A 17953-nucleotide genomic window follows, 5' to 3' on the forward strand; every position below is an offset into this window, starting at 1 on the left:
TGATGTGGTGGAATGGCTTTGGCATTTTTTTAAATAAAAAAACATGTTAACTAAGTGCCCTATATTATTTTCATGCACTATGCTATTTATTTGTTTACTGCAGGGTATTCAATCATTATGTTTCTGTCTTTGGTTTTCTTTTGTATATACTGTAGTTACCACGTCAGAGGGAAGAAGAGTAGCACACCGCTCAGGAGCAGGGATGGGCAAGCACAGATGAAGCACTGTGTAACCATATCTGGGTCCCAAAAAACATCAAGAGATTAGGATTCTTTGACCCTTGTACAGAAAGGTATATATAAATAAAGCCAGTTTCACACCGGCGTGTTTAATGGTCTATACACAAGCCACAATGGATCTTGGGTCTTCCAACCTTCCTGAGTCTCTTAACTTACAACTTTATGGACACAAGGGCATTCTGGTCATTACGTTCTGTAAATGGACTGTGAAATACACCCACCTGAATGCTGCCTAACTGTAGTGGCTGCGTATGCACCCAACTCTCACTATTCTATTCTGATGGAAGTGTGAAATGCAGCCAACTGCTAGAACACCCATAGCCTTCAATGGAGCATTTTCAATGTGTTCAGGGTCTTCTTCTCTCTAGCGTATTGATTGGAGCACCTCTATTCTCCAGATCTGTGGGAGTCCTGGTAGAACCTGCAACTCTTAGAAATGAATGTCATGTACTTTTGATAAGCTAAAAAATTCTCAAAAGATAATACCCCCTTACGATTTATTGTGGCCCTTGGAAGTATCAATGGAAGTGGCCCTTGGAAGTGACAATGTATCTCTTGGAGCAGAAACCCGTCATTTCTACAAGAAGAGAAAGCAGAAGATTCTGTTACAATGATGGACCTCTGAACAAAAATTAAACAGACCCAATTATAATCCGTTGCACTGGTCTTGTGCCGTTAGTGTGTGTCACTAGACTGATCTGTCCTTTGCAATTGTGTCTCTGTGCTCCTATAACAGAACAGGGATCTAAGTGGTAGCATTTCTACTTGTGTAGCGTTACATGCCTGGCATGCCAGTGTAAGGAGCCTTATAAGCCATGCAATGCTCCCCCGGGAAATTACATATACAAATTTCTTCTTCAGAGAGGAAGAGGACTTGAAGCTGAGTGCTACCTATTGGAAGTAGCAATCCTAAAAGTCAATATCTACTCTTTAGAGAAGCACTCGCATCAAAATTTAAATCCTTTTAATATATTGTAATCATCATATTATACAGCACTGTGTACTTACAGTTGCTCATTTTGCCCTTCTACCCAGCTAATTCTTCTCTTTTCTATTACTTCTATGACAACACATGACTAAAAACTGACTAGCTGAATCCTTCTAAGCTCTATGTAGAAACAGGAGGTCAATTTTCTCCGTATTAGTAATGAGTCACTGCAAAAGTCCCTGACGGGGAGGAGGGAGCAGCTGAGTCCACAGTTGAAGAGGGGAATGATAAATAAAAGAAGAATTTACTGTCTAGAAAGTCAAAATGAGCAATTGTAAGTACACAGTGCTATGTAATATGATGACTGCAATATATTGAGAGGATAAAAACTTTGATGGTAGTGCTTCTTTAACGAACCTTGCCATATGACTTAGGATAAAAGCCAAAACAGAATCTCATACAGCCAAATCAGATCACATACTTTGCACTGACGAGGGGTGGCACCCCGAAACACTGTGTCTGCAAATTGAGATTTTGGTTTGGGTGTTATCCTAAGTGATGTGGCAAGTTGGATTGCTATATCCAATAGGTGTCATTAGAGTTCAAGTTCTCTCCCTCTCTGAAGAGGCAATTTGCATACATAACAGAACAGAAAGACAAAATTCTAGTGTGAATTCAGCCTTATAAATAAGTGCAGTATGTCTACACTGTTTTTTAATATCTATGGTATAATTGCAATAAGTATACATCAATAGTTATTGGAGAAAGATTTTAGCAAGCTAATCGACCATATTCTTGCAAGGTCCTTGTGCCACTGAACGTATGGTATGCCTGAAAACGAGTGGCATATCAGTAGCAGGTTCAAATGAGTGGCATGGGAGTTCAAATTCTTCCTTCTATGCAGGAAAGGGGAAAAGCCCTCAACACAAATCACTTCCAGTAGACCTCTAGATGCTTTCGCAGGTAGATGGAAGCAGAAGAGTCTACACGTGCTCACCTGGCTTATAGCTGACCTCCTGCCCTCAGTCAGCACTTCAGCCCCGAAGCACAAACCTTTCCACAAGCCCTTGTTTATCTTTTAACACTATGATAAAAAGGATTTAGGTATCAGGTAATGAGCACCCGCAGGCAGAGGAGGCAGCCAGCCATTCTTTGCTTGTTTAGTCTTAAAGGAAGATCTTCTTTTTTCACTAGCTGAACTCTGTCACTCAACACAACTCCACTAAGCCTGGGTAGGATTACACCCACCAGCTAACTAAGCCGACTGAAGGGTCTCCCAAACATTATGGCCTTTTAGCTATTCCCAGTGCAAGACTCCTGGCAGCTACTGAAGTAACATAGGGAAAAGTATTTACTTTCACCGCCACACCAGAAATCATTTATCTCTGCTTACCGCTGTAAAATAATCACACTCATAGTAGAGTTTGTAGATGTGGTATTAAATGTAAGCCCCAGTACTGAAATACCCCACTATCATAACATTGAACTGATAGCTTTAATCCATTCATGTGTATGGTGTTTCATTTTTCCCTAATTGGCTCCAAAATGTAAATCTATGCACCCAAGAACGTTTGTAATGCATTTATAGGTCAAGTGAAGACGTGTTTGGTCATTACATAGAAAGCGCATCCTAGTTTTCAACAAAGACCAAGAAAATCAATAAAAGAAGATTTAGTCTTTTGCTGAATGTCTTTGAAATCTAATGCTTCTGGGTCAAAGAGGGCAAGTATAGGGAAGGCAAAAGTGCAACTTGCTAAAACGAATGATTTTACTCAGTATTTTAGCAGACTTTTATATCAGGGTATAATGTTTTACTACTTTGGCAGAATAAAACTATATATCATGGAAAAAAAATGCTCTGTTTGTATTTCAAGATCCACAACTTTATTTTTCCATCCATGTAACTGTGTTTCTTTTATAGGATGAGCCGCATTTTTTAATAGAAACATTTTGGGGTGTATATAAATTATTATAAACCTTTTTTTTTGGAGGGTGTATAAAGAAAGAAGCAAGTCTGCCATGTTTTTTCTTCTTTAGGTTTTTAAAGCAATATCACGTACATGTATGTGGTTTTGGGGGTGATCACGTGTGGAGGAGGCTCAGAAAATTAGCTCTTTCCCAACACAGCAGATACCGACTGTATTGCATAGCTGGCATCTGTCTCTTACGGACAAGGATGAGATACACGTCACTCTGTTCTAAAGGTGCATAGAGAAGGATACCGCTCCTGATTCTTAAGACATCAAAAAATCCTGGCACTCTACTTTTTGTTGCAATAAGTTTATTAAAGATAGATAATCCCAATGTCTTGTGTTGTGACACTTCGGTCTTTAAACTCAGACCTTCCTCAGACTGGGATTAAAACAAAGAGACAAAAAACAGTATACAAAACTATTTAAACCTAATTGGTCAAAGAATTAAAGAAAGCAAAATACAGCAGAAGCAATATAAATAAATACATACATATAAATTATGTTTGTCAAAGTGAAAATATGGGACTATGAATGGCAATATAGTCTATAACAGTTTAAGGGTGGTCAATGATGGGCTCCGGCCACAGCTGTTAACCATTTAAATACAGTTGTCAACCACTGACATCGGTATTTAAATGGATCATATGCGGCTGCTCGTGATTGCGGGCTCCCGTCAAGGTGCCGATTGGAAACTATGGCAGCAGGAGATCCCCGTCAACACCATCTTGGTACTCCTCTGATGCTGAGCTACTGTATATGCTGAGGTTGAAATGAGACAGAGATTTTCATTATATACTGCAATAGTATATTACTATACTATGGTAAGTAGAATTACTTTCCCCTATTGAAAATAAAGAAATTACAAAATTAAAAAAATAAATAGATTTGGTGTCACTGCATTCATAAAAGTCCAATTTATCAAAACATAAACTATTAATCAGCGAAACGATGACTTTTGTGGTGAGAAAAATGAATCAAAATGCCAGAAATTTGAATTTTCTTTATTCACTAATTTTTGTGTCTTCATTTGTATTGAGGAGTTGCAGAATATCATCCACAAACATATTATTGAAGAAAATAAAGGTTATTGGTTGAGTCATTTTTGGGGGGTTGATATTTGGTCAATATAATAGCTGACCTTGGTTATATCATGTTTTAAAAGTTGCAGGTTTCATGATATTTTTGACATAATGACATACAACACCATCAACGATCAAATGCTTGGGTTTTGGAATTGCACACAGCGCATTTGTAGGACAAAATTGCATCATTGTACAATTTTTCCTTTTTGCTATTTTTTCACTATAGTTGGGTGTTTGCTGGAAGTCAATATGGATTTTTTTGTGCTTTTTTTCCCCTTCAAAATGCAGCAAACTATAATAAGTGTGTTGCTTTTTTCTAGCCATATAGAGCAGCGGTCATCTCAAAGAAAATATCCAATATACATTGATATAACAAAATAAAAAATCCTTCAGAGAAAACTTTTGATCAGGAGCAGTGGTGTAACACCCAATGCAGCCTGGTAGTCGGCCGTTATAGTGCTCATACTGTTAAAGCGGATACCGGTGAATAGAATCAGGGAGCCAAAGACCAAAGGCTCTCTGATCCACCATTCAGCATGCTCCTGTTAGTCTGAGACTTCCACTGCAGGCGCTATGACATCACTATATGTTGCATTTAGGGCGAAGCCTCAGCACTCACAGTGCACAGACCGGAGCAGTATACTGGAGTAACGGGGCGAGATAAGTAAGATTAATTTTTTTATGTCAGTAGCTGTGAGGACTCTCATACTGTGGGGATATCATAATGAATGGGGCACTAGAGGATATCATTCTGAGTGGGGAGCTGTGAGTCCACCATACTGACTCAATTTGAGTGGGGGTTGGGAGGCTATCATACTGAGTGGGGGCAGGCTGTAGGGGCCATCATACAGAGTAAGGGATTGGAATTGGGCAGTGTCATGCTGAGATGCTAAGTGGGAGGGTTGGCATTTGAGGCCATCATAATGAGTGTTGAGCTGGCATTGAGGGCCATCATACTGAATGGGGCGACAGACTGTGAGGGAGAATCACACTGAGTAAGGGGTAGAGGAAGCATCTTATTTAGGGGAAATCAGAGTTTGCAGGGTGCTGTGATCATCATGATACTGTGTGGCTGTGAGGGGGTATTGTTATCATACTGAGGGGGTGATCATACTGAGTGGGGGCTATGGGAATTCATACTAAGGGGCAATCATACTCTGTGGAGTTATCATTCTGAGTGATGGCTGTGGGGGCATCATACTGAGTGGGGCCATCATACTGAGTGGGGGCTATGGGAGCATCATACTGAGGGGCTGTGGTAGCATTATACTGAAGGTCAATCATACTGTGCAGCGAGCTGTGGACAACATGATACTGTGTGAGGTGGGGGGCTGTGAGAACATCATACTCAGGGGATGCGGGAGCATCATACTGTGGGGCCTTCATACTGTGTGGGGGTTTCAGAGATAATGATACTGTGAGGGGGTATCATACTGATTAAGGGCTTTGGGAGCATCATATTGAATGGGGACATCATACTGACAGGTGTGGTGTTATTATACTCTGGTGTGGGTAGAGGCATTTTTGAGAGCATCAAATACTATAATGCCCATGAAAGGAGTTTCCTGGGTAAGAACTCTAAGGGGTTTCAATAGTGAAATAATAATTTTGTATGCGCCGCAATACATGTCTCCCTCCAGTTTGGAAATATGACCCTCCCTACTATGCCAAAAGTATATGTATATTTTTTTAGAAGGTGGCCAAATAAAAAAAATTTCTATGGAACTCCATGAATTTTATGTGCACCTCTGATCAGGAGTGATCTTCATAAAAATTTCTCTTGGAAAACCTATACTGTATTTCGATAATTTTTTGCAAGCGTGTTTTTACATTTTTAAGTTTTGACCAACACCCCCATTCTCCTGTCCAGTCATGATCCCCCACAGACTATTCATTTATGACATATCAAATGTTCTATTGTTTATCCTCTATTCTTTATGTTCTTTATTCTTTATTGGCTTTGTTTACATTCAAACTTTTTAATTCAGTTGTTCTAGATCATAGAAGCAGAACAACAAAACTAATAAAAGTGCTGCACCTCTGGACACCAGCTGAGTCTCACAGACACCACTGACTATAATGGGAACAGTCGGATTTGAAGCAGCCAATGTAGATATGAAGAGAAACCTAGAAAAATGTGACTTTTAGCTATATTAGTAGGCTATCTAATCTGCGCCACTACATGTGTGCTTTTTTATAATGAAATAAGAGTAAAGAGTACTCAGCAATAAAACAAATAAACAAATAGTAAAGATGGTGCACATGCATTTTGAGATTGAGGCAGAATCTTTCTTTATGAACCATTCCCTTTTTTAACTACATTTTTAATTGAATTAATTTTTTTAAATGATAAGACCAATTACTATCAAGATATCATAAAGAACAATTAAATAAATAAATATATATATATATATATATATATATATATATATATATATATATATATATATATATATAATAGATTTATAGGATTATGTACATCCAGTTACGTGAAGCTATGGCAAATGGAGCAGGTCATTGCAGTTTTGGCCTCCAAATCATGTCACTAGTGTGTTCTATTGTTAGAGGAAAGGTGAATACTAATCATTATTTTTATAAAAGAAAGCCAAGGCCATCCCTGTAAATTAGGGGCATCTCAGACCTATGCTTGATTAGCCAAGAATGAACCACACTTAAGACTTGGAAAAGCTGCCACTAGGCCTAATTACCAGGGCTTCAACAAGACAATGATTTTCCACTCTTTTACCCATAACAGATAATCACTCAGCTGCTTCAGAGATTTTCTATTCATACATGGTTCAGAGAACCTAAAACAAAAAGTTTTAACGATATATGTGTAAATGAACAACCAAAAACATTCTCTGAAATGTTTATTACATTCTCTGAAATGTTCACTAGAATACACATTACACATTTCCTATGTAAAGCTTCATTTTGAAACCACTTTAAATATTTGAAAGGGCTGTATTATTTGCAATTCCCAAAAAATATAAAAAACAGTATTGCTTCTTATATTGCTAAGTTCACGTGAGCGTATGTTTGATCCTCAGTGTTTACAGAAAAAAAAGACAACTCACAGACCGATAAAGTTGTTCTGATGACCATTTTTTTTACATGGAATTTCCTTGTGGAAAAAATTGCAGCATGGACTAGTCTCTTTTATATTTTGGATGATACTCACCTATTCATGGTTGTGTGCAGAAAAAAAAAATCAGATGCCACACAGATCAGCGGTATTACATCTGCATTACTAAAATAGGAAACTGTATATGGTCTTTTCCAATGTCAGAAGGAGTAAAGCAGCACTGAATCACCGCCATGCTTCACTTTAGGCAGGGTGTTGTTTTCAGCGCATGTATGTTAAAAGTGACCATATTTTGCTCCAATTTTGTGTCTGATGCTTCACTGAATATTAAGCTCTTTTCTTATTTAAAATCTGTCATATGGTTCCAGAGATATAGGCCTTTATATTTAGTACATCCAACATGATAATTGTAATGGTCTGTACCAAGGGGGTGTTGCTCATAGGATGATCCACTGATTTACCCTTCAGTAACGCCCCATTGGTAAAGACCATAACATTTACATATCATGTGCACTAAATAAAAGGCCACATAGTTCTGAAACTGTATAGCAGATTTTTTTTATATATATACCGTATATACTCGAGTATAAGCTGAGATTTTCAGCCCAAATTTTGGGGCTGAAAGTGCCCCTCGCGGGTTATACTCGAGTCATGGTCGGCGGCGGGTGAGGGGGAGAGAGGCTGTCACATACTCACCTACTCCTGGTGTTCCTGACGTGGTCCCCGCATGTCCCACGGTCTTCGGGTGCCGCAGCTCTTCCTCTGTTCAGCGGTCACATGGTACCGCTCATTAAAGTAATGAATATGGACTCCACCCCATAGGGGTGGAGCCGCATATTCATTCCTTGTAATGAGCGGTACTAGTGACCACTGACAGAGTTAGAAGCTGCCGTGCCCGGAGACCATCTGTCCAGGAGAAGGAGCCAGGGACCGCGCCGGAGCAGGTAAGTATTTCATATTTACCTTCCCTCGTTCCACACGCCGGGCGCCGTTCTGTCTTCCCGTCCTCTTGCTGTGACTGTTGAGGTCAGAGGGCGCGATGACGTACTAGTGTGCGCGCCACCCTCTGCCTGAACAGTCAGTGCGGAGAGACGGGACGCCGAGGAGCAGCAGGCAGCAAGAGAGGTGAGTATGTCACTTTTTTTTTTATTACAGCAGCAGCATTAAATGTGGCACAGTTTTATTTGGAGCATCTATGGGGCAATAATGAATTGTATGGAGCATCTATGGGGCAATAATGAATTGTATGGAGCATCTATGGGGCAATAATGAATTGTATGGAGCATCTATGGGGCAATAATGAATTGTATGGAGCATCTATGGGACAATAATGAATTGTATGGAGCATCTATGGGGCAATAATGAATTGTATGGAGCATCTATTTGGCAATAATGAATTGTATGGACATCTATGGGGCAATAATGAATTGTATGGAGCATCTATGGGGCAATAATGAATTGTATGGAGCATCTATGGGGCAATAATGAATTGTATGGAGCATCTATGGGGCAATAATGAATTGTATGGAGCATCTATGGGGCAATAATGAATTGTATGGAGCATCTATGGGACAATAATGAATTGTATGGAGCATCTATGGGGCAATAATGAATTGTATGGAGCATCTATTTGGCAATAATGAATTGTATGGACATCTATGGGGCAATAATGAATTGTATGGAGCATCTATGGGGCAATAATGAATTGTATGGAGCATCTATGGGGCAATAATGAATTGTATGGAGCATCTATGGGGCAATAATGAATTGTATGGCGCATTTATATATCTATTTTTATTTTTGAAATTTACCGGTAGCTGCTGCATTTCCCACCCTAGGCTTATACTCAAGTCAATAAGTTTTCCCAGTTTTTTGTGGCAAAATTAGGGGAGTCGGCTTATACTCGGGTCGGCTTATACTCGAGTATATACGGTAATAAAACAAAGTAATACTCAGAGGAGCAGCAAGAATAAAATAAGAACAAAAACTGGCTAATTTTGACCTCGGAAAAGGTCCTCTTTTTTACTCTGTTCATGGGGTTATGTGGATATCAAAATTCATCAAGAAATAACACAACACATAATGGCCCCCACATAGCCCTCTAAATAGTATAATGGCCCACACTTAGCTCTCCAAACAGAATAAAGGCCCCCCACATAGCCCTGCAAATAGTATAATGGACCCACAATGTACTTACTGATTTAAAAAAAAATACTCACCTCTCCTCATTCCCCAGTTACTTCAGTATCTGCCGCGTGTGTTATGATTATGAAGCTCTACACAGCTTTGCAGAGTGAGTGCGATGTAATGACATGAGGAGGGGGTGGACTTCCAAACAACACGTTCCATTGACAAAAATTGTGAATACTTGACTAAATGTATTTAATGCGCCCCTTTTACACGCTACTTTTTTGTTATTTTAAATACTCTTGGAAATTTAATTTTTACCCCCAAAATATATTCTGATGTTATGTTAGAAAGCTGTTAGAATACTGTTGTTTTCATACTGCGCTCATCACATGACTGCTTGATATATACGGTTTGCATGCTTATGATCACATGCCATCCTCTTTCTCTTCTGCTTCTCTCAATTGAGACCATTGTAAAAAGCAGGAACAAAAGCAGCTGGCACGTTTGGCTGTGTGTACATTGTATGTGGGGCAGTCATGAGACGAACATGGAGAATATGAAAATAACAGTATCTTAACAGTATATTACACACTTACGATTCCACATGTTGGAGTCATTGTGAAAACCTATAAATGTCCCGGACAACAACTTTAAGGTGTAATAAACACAAAAGAAAATTGTAGTCACCACCATTGTAAAACAAAATACACAAAAAATTCCTCATAATGCAGCATATAATTTATATATAGTATATACCCTTGTTTGTAGGCAACCTGATACATATAAATACACGGTATGAATTTAGAATAAAGGATTCTCTACATTACAATCTTGGTATCAGCCAACTGAATACGTGAGAAACTAACACAAAAAACATATTCAAAGCTAAAGAATATAATAAACTCATGTAGTATAGATATGCTTATGTTCAACCATCCTTATGCCAAATATATGTTGTTTTTTTAAGTGTGTGATATATACCCTGCTTTACTCTATTTTTTAACAGACATGTACACACAGCATAGAGAAAGTCAAACATAAGTATAGGTGTACTATGTCTGACCATTACAGTCTATGGCTCAGAGGAGCAGCAACTCTGATAACTTCTTTGTGTTTTTTAAATGTACAAGCTCCACCAAGGTGAGATCATAATATCAGCCGCAAAGTAAGGTGGGTTTACACTGTACGATATGCAGGGCTAACCGGCTGCCAATCAACATTCATTTTATATCTTGTGTAGACAGGCACAGCGTACTTCCCATGAGCAAATCGATCAGTAAAAGATCGTTCTGTGCGCAGAGGTAGCCATTGTTCTCATCAGGACATTAGTGTCCAAATGAATAAAAAAAACATTGATGTTTACATAGGAAGATGGGCTCCTGAGAATGATTATTTTTAAGCATTGATCACTCAACGAACAAGCATTTTTCTCATTAGGTGACTGGCAGCCTGTTTAGCAAATGGAAGCAGAGGGATTCAGTGATTATTACGGAGTTTGTCTTGGTTCTCTTATTTTAGAATGGAGAGAGAAAAAAAAGTCATGCATGCAAAACGTTTTCTCCACTCTAAAAACTTACATGTAAGAAATCTCTGCCAGAAAACACAATAATCATTGGACCTCGGTCTTCCGGCTACTGGAATCTGCGCTCTGTAGGCAGGTAGCCCAGTCGCAGCTATTCTCCCCAGTTGTCACTCTCATGTGCTTTGCTCTCCTGCATGCTCTCTACAATGTGTTCTTTTCTCTGTGTTCTCTTTCTCCAGGAGCTGCAGCACCTCTGGCTGCACGGTCCCTTAAGTCCTTCTGACTGCTCTCTCTCCTCTCTGTCTCTCTGACAGGAACTGACTGACTTTCCCTCCAGACCAGAATATATATATATATATATATATATATATATATATATATATATAGAAGTCCCCTGAAGAAGAGCTCCCCCTTCTGGCGTGGAGTGTGAACATGTATGCTTGTGATTACCTGATTTACCTGATAAAGATGATCATCCTTCACTTCCAAGCGTGACACCACTCTCCCTGTGAGGAAAGCAATGCCACTGTGACAACAAGGACCCTGGGGTGTCACATATGCAGTGACTGGTAATGAATTGGGGGAAAGAGTACCGATGCTAATTAATTTATATATTTATAAGGTGGGGAAAGTGGCTATGTATAGCTTTAAGGGGCTCAGTGGCGGATTATAATTTATATTTGGAATGGTGGGTTGCATAATAACCAATTATGTATTAATGATTTGTGCATATCTGTATTCAGATGTGCACTGTAGAAGAAAGGGAAAAAAGAGGGGAATGTGCTCTGGAAGCCGTGCTCTAGGTAACTGTGGTATTTTATGCAGAGATGAGTCCTGGAAGAAGTGATGGCGGTCTGCGCTGCATGAAAAAGAAAAGCAAAGATGAAGGGCTTCAGCTACAGATGTCACTGGTGAGTCAGTGTGTTACCTGTACACTGACACTATACACTGTTTACTATGTACAGAGTTCCTGTGTATAATGTCACCAGTGATCACTATATTATCTGTACACTGACACTGTATACAGAGGTCCTTTGTGTAATGTTACTGGTGATCACTGTATTGCCTGTACAATATATACAGAGCTCCCGTGTATAATGTCACCGGTGATCACTGTATTACCTGTACACTGATACTGTATACTATGTACAGAGCTTCTGTGTATAATGTCACTGGTGATCACTGTATTACCTGTACACTGACAGTTAATACAGTGTTCCTGTGTATAATGTCACTCAGTATTGTGTTTTTTTAATTTATGATCAGTATTGTAGTATTCAGTTACTATGTGGTGGTAATATGTGGTCTGGTCATGGTGTGGGAGTATTTGTTCCTCGTATGTGGTATAATTTGGTCACTATATGGTGGTAATATGTGGTCTGGTCATGGTGTGACAGCATTTGTCACTTGTATGTGGTATTATAGGTCACTATGTGATGGTAATATGCTGGCTACATATGTGATCTGCTGTTTGATGGGAACTCTTAATATCTGATTGATGAGGACGTGATGGAGAAGTTGAGTTTTTACAAGAGTGATCGGTGAGACTGTGGAAGGTTCGAAGGGTGGAGGCGGAGCTGGGGTGGAGCCTGGGCAGAGTCTTAAGGGGGCCCAAAAATTTTGCCAGTATGGGGCCCCCGAAATTCCTAGTGGCAGTCCTGCTGCTCAGTACCATTTTTCCTGTCCTGTATAGATACACTGCTCAGTACCACTTTTCCTGTCCTGTATATGTACACTGCACAGTACCATTCCTCCTGTCCTGTGTATGCAGCGCCCCAGAGTCCTGGTCGTTGCAGTACTGTGGCTCCGCCACTAAGGGGAGCTATGGTACGTCTGATGGCACTGAAGGAGTTCATCTGATCAGGTATCACAGACACCAATACATTTCACAGTCGGGCCTCCGGGGGGAGCTAAGGGTTCTATTCACTAGGCCACTCCCCACCATAGTGGGTAAACTGGGGGTCAGGCAGGAAGTTAGATCAGAAAGCTGACTGGGTTGGAACCAGGCAACACCTTGTGGCAGAGGGTGTTGTAGGGGAAGATACAGTAGGGTCTCTGTCAGGGGCGGGATCCTGACAGAGGCTTGGCAACTTGAACGAATGTAACGGGACCGTGCCTGCTCCGGGTAGCGGCGGTGCCCAAGGAAGGACTAGAAGCGAGATAGATTGTGCTGAATGAGAAACGAGATCACGCAAAAGGAGAAATACCAGTAGGAGTCGTGCTGTAAGACCGAAGCAACATCCTACTGAGGCGCACTACCGGTGGCCGGAACGCCGAGGGAGTATCATAACATTCAGCTTCAAGCAATACTCCAAACAGCGGCAGGACAGTCAGTCTAAGGCGGGCTGTCTAACTTTAATCACCTATGCAGTCTTGGGGGGCAACTTGTGGAGAGGGGCGACTCTAGGGTCCCGGAAGAGCTCCGAGCCTACCCGTCAAACGGGTGCCGTCCCAACCAGAACAACAGGGAGGGACGGAGGATTAGCAGAACATCATCTAATCGAGTTGTGAGGGAACTTAAGAAACAGACACAACAGTTGTGGGGACTTTCCGTAAGCACAGCAGGGAAGGACCACAACACATAGCGCTAGAAGGAAGGCGCAGATTTCCACCTGTGAAGAGAACTCTGGAGGTGCCATTGGACCGGCCGGACTTGCGCAGCCTGGTGAACCGTTTTCTGGACTGAGGACCCAGAGATCTTCAGTAAAGAGGTAAAGAGACTGCAACCTGGTGTCCTCGCTATTTACTGCACCGCACCACTACAACCTCACCACCACCATCTACACCCGTCTCATCTTTCACTGTGCGCCCCTCGGCAGGGTCACGGATCGGGCCTAACCACCGTGACAACCCCAGAGCAGAGACTCAGAGGCCCGGTACCGGGTACCCCTCGGCCCTGCGGCAGTGGGGGCGCTACATGTACATACACTGCTCATTACCACTTTTCCTGTTCTGTATATAGACACTGCACAGTACCACTCCTGTCCTGTTGTTGGAGAGGCGACATTGGTCTTTGGGACGGTTAATATTGGTTTATTATTTTCAGGAATACTATGGGAAAATAAAAAATACCATATTTTTCAGACTATAAGACGCACTTTTTTCCTCCCAAAATGTGGAGGAAAATGGGGGTGTGTCTTATAGTACTGACATACCGGCTCTGGCTGTGGTGGGGAAGTGGGGAGCAGCATCGGCGGAGCAGTGGGTCACAGAGGCAGGAGCAGACAGCTGCGGCTAACTCCTGTTCCTGCTGCTAAAGAGAAATGAATTTTCACTGCATTCCACCCCCATGGGCGTGGAGGGCAATGTTTATTAATTTCTTTTCAGCATCCTATAATTGACCCCCATCCCAGTCCTGGTATGCATGGCCCCATCCTTATCATGATATGAATGGTCCCATCCTTTCCTTATCCTGGTATGCATAGCTCCATCAGAAAAGATTAAAAAAAACAAACCATTACACTTACCTTCCCGGCGCTCCCTCGCTGCATCCTGCTCCATTGCCAGATTCATAATGAGCACATGTGACAGACACTTCAGAATATGGAGACACTGTGGAGAACTTTCTGCTACCTGGAACATCCTCCAGCAAGACCAGTGTGGCAGTGGGTCAGTAATGGTGTGGGGAACCATTTTTTTGGAGGGCCGCACAGCCCTCCATGTGCTAGCTAGAAGTACCCTGACTGGAAGTAGGTACGCGGATGATATCATCAGACCTATTGTAAGACGATATGCAGGTGCAGTGGGTCCTGGGTTTCTTCTGATGTATAACAATGCTAGGCCACATGTGGCTGAATTGTGTCATCAGTTCCTGTGTGACGAAGGCATTGATGCTATGGACTGGCTCCTCCGTTCCCCAGACCTGAATCCAATCAATCACATCTGGGACATTATGTCTCATTAATAATAATAATAATAATAATTTTATTTATATAGCGCCAACATATTCCGCAGCGCTTTACAACTTATAGAGGGGACTTATACAGACAACAGACATTACAGCATAACAGAAATCACAGTTCAAAACAGATACCAGGAGGAAAGAGGGCCCTGCTGCTCGCAAGCTTACAATCTATGAGGAAAAGGGGAGACACAAGAGGTGGATGGTAACAATTGCTTTAGTTATTTGGACCAGCCATAGTGTAAGGCTCGGGTGTTCATATAAAGCTGCATGAACCAGTTAACTGCCTAAGTATGTAACAGTACAGACACAGAGGCTATTAACTGCATAAAGTGTATGAGAACATGATGGAGGAACGTGATTATGTTGTTGTTTTTTATTAATAGGCCACACAGGGATAATTAGATTAATGCGTTGAGGCGGTAGGCCAATCTGAACAAATGAGTTTTTAGTGCACGCTTAAAACTGTGGGGATTGGGGATTAATTGTATTAACCTAGGTAGTGCATTCCAAAGAATCGGCGCCGCACGTGTAAAGTCTTGGAGACGGGAGTGGGAGGTTCTGATTATTGAGGATGCTAACCTGAGGTCATTAGCAGAGCGGAGGGCACGGGTAGGTTGGTAGACTGAGACCAGAGAGGAGATGTAGGGTGGTGCTGAGCCATGGAGTGCTTTGTGGATGAGGGTAGTAGTTTTGTACTGGATTCTGGATTGGATGGGTAGCCAGTGTAATGACTGGCACAAGGTAGAGGCATCGGTGTAACGGTTGGCGAGGAATATGATCCTGGCAGCAGCATTCAGGACAGATTGGAGCGGGGAGAGTCTGGTAAAAGGTAGGCCAATTAGTAGAGAGTTACAATAGTCCAGACGAGAATGAATAAGTGAGACAGTAAGAGTTTTTGCAGAGTCGAAAGTAAGAAAAGGGCGAATTCTGGAAATGTTTTTGAGATGCAGATAAGAAGAGCGAGCCAGTGATCGGATGTGAGGGGTGAATGAAAGCTCGGAATCAAGGATGACTCCAAGGCAGCGGGCATGTTGCTTTGGAGTAATGGTGGAACCGCACACAGAGATGGCAATGTCGGGCAAAGGTAGGTTTGTAGAGGGAGAGAACACGAGGAGTTCAGTTTTTGACAGGTTCAGTTTCAGATAGAGGGAGGACATGATGTTAGAGACAGCGGTAAGACAATCACTGGTGTTTTCTAAAAAGGTCGGCGTGATAACAGGAGAAGAGGTATATAATTGGGTGTCGTCAGCATAGAGATGGTACTGGAAACCAAATCTACTGATTGTTTGTCCAATAGGGGCAGTATACAAAGAGAAGAGGAGGGGGCCTAGGACTGATCCTTGAGGAACCCCAACAGTAAGGGGAAGGTGAGAGGAGGAGGAACCAGCAAAACAAACAGTGAAGGATCGGCCAGAGAGATAGGAGGAGAACCAAGAGAGAACGGTGTCCTTGAGGCCGATGGAGCGGAGCATAGTGAGGAGGAGCTGATGATCCACAGTGTCGAATGCTGCGGAGAGATCCAAGAGAATTAGCATGGAATAGTGACCATTAGATTTAGCTGTTAGTAGGTCATTAGAGACTTTAGTGAGGGCAGTTTCAGTAGAGTGTAAAGAGCGGAAACCAGATTGAAGAGGGTCGAGAAGAGAATTATCTGAGAGATAGCGGGTAAGACGGGAGTGGACCAGGCGTTCCAGGAGTTTAGAGATGAAGGGAAGATTAGAGACAGGTCTATAATTAGCGGCACAATTTTGATCGAGGGAGGGCTTTTTAAGTAGTGGATGTATGATGGCATGCTTAAATGAGGAGGGAAAAATACCGGAAGTGAGGGAAAGGTTGAATATTTTTGTTAGGTGAGAGGTGACAGCCGGGGAAAGGGACTGGAGGAGATGCGACGGAATGGGGTCGCTGGTGCAAGTCTCATTCCATCCACCAACACTGCAGTTGCACTGCAGACTGTCCAGGAGTTGACTGATGCTTCAATCCAGGTCTGGGAGGAGATCTTTCAGGAGAGCATCCACTGCCTCATCAAGAGCATGCCCTGGCATTGTAGGGAAGTCATACAGGCACGTGGAGGCCGCACACACTACTGAGCATAATTTCCTTGTCGTGACTCGGCATTTCCACTGAATTTGGTTCAGCCTGTAAATTGATTTTCCGATTTTCCACTTTCATTTTGAGCATCATTCCAACTCTAGACCTCAATGGGATATTAATTTTGATTTACATTGATCATTTTTATGTTTTATTGTTCTCAACACTTTCCACTTTGTAATGTAAGATTTGCAGCTGAAATATTTAATTCATTGTTATCTAGGATGTGGTATTTTAGTGTTAGTTTGCAAAATAAACATGGTCTTTGTGGCATAAGGGAAAACAAAAACATAAAGTATGGCAAAGTGCGCTCAGGAAAAAACACAACAAGCTTCAGCTTTCCTTATCACAGAACACAACTCTGGAGCTCTCATGCTCCAGAGAGACCAAACACAGATTGATTCAGAAGGCTGGCTATTTACCTTCTGGTCCACATCCTGGAGTGGAGATTAGGTGTCCACAAAAACCTAGCCCTTAATATGGCCGATTAACCCCTCAGTATACAACATGCTGTAGCAAACATCCAGGATCATAACACTGAAGGTAATAACCTCAGTAAAAACATATCTCCCCTCCAGTACTTTTCAAGTGACCTTGTCACAATATATACAATGCTGTGCAAATTAATTGGGACAAAGCAAAAAAACACATATTTTTGAATATTTAATAATAAAATGTTATAATGCACTGTTACATACTAATTTTTGTAAGAAATATGTCCTCCTTTAGCAGATATGAGATTTTCAATGCATTTTGGCATTGATTCTACCAAGTTTTTGCATAAATTATTCAATTCTTCATCATGGAACCACACTTGTATGGCACTGTTTATCATGCGTTCTTTTGTTGTACAGTCCATTTTGCCAAGACTTCTCTTCACAATGCTCCACAAATTTTCTATAGGATTTAAGTCTGGTGAATTGCCAGGCCAGTGCAGCACTTTTACTTTATTTTCTTCCAGGAATTTCTTCACACACTTGGAATTGTGGCATGGAACCA

The 17953-nt window shown here is 41.4% G+C and overlaps 1 long non-coding RNA gene across 1 annotated transcript in view; it reads right to left on the reverse strand.

The window, feature by feature from the left end:
- Positions 1-603: 603 nt before the first annotated feature.
- Positions 604-17953, reverse strand: part of LOC143809999 (uncharacterized) — an 86407-nt gene continuing 69057 nt past the window's right edge. Inside the window, exons 2-3 of the long non-coding RNA XR_013222583.1 lie at positions 734-816; positions 604-660 (exon numbers count right to left, since the gene is read on the reverse strand). This is a non-coding gene — a long non-coding RNA (uncharacterized LOC143809999). The remainder of the gene's footprint in view (positions 661-733; positions 817-17953) is intronic.

Source organism: Ranitomeya variabilis, chromosome 2 (genome assembly GCF_051348905.1).
Source record: "Ranitomeya variabilis isolate aRanVar5 chromosome 2, aRanVar5.hap1, whole genome shotgun sequence".
In the NCBI taxonomy this organism is placed as follows: Eukaryota; Metazoa; Chordata; class Amphibia; order Anura; family Dendrobatidae; genus Ranitomeya; species Ranitomeya variabilis.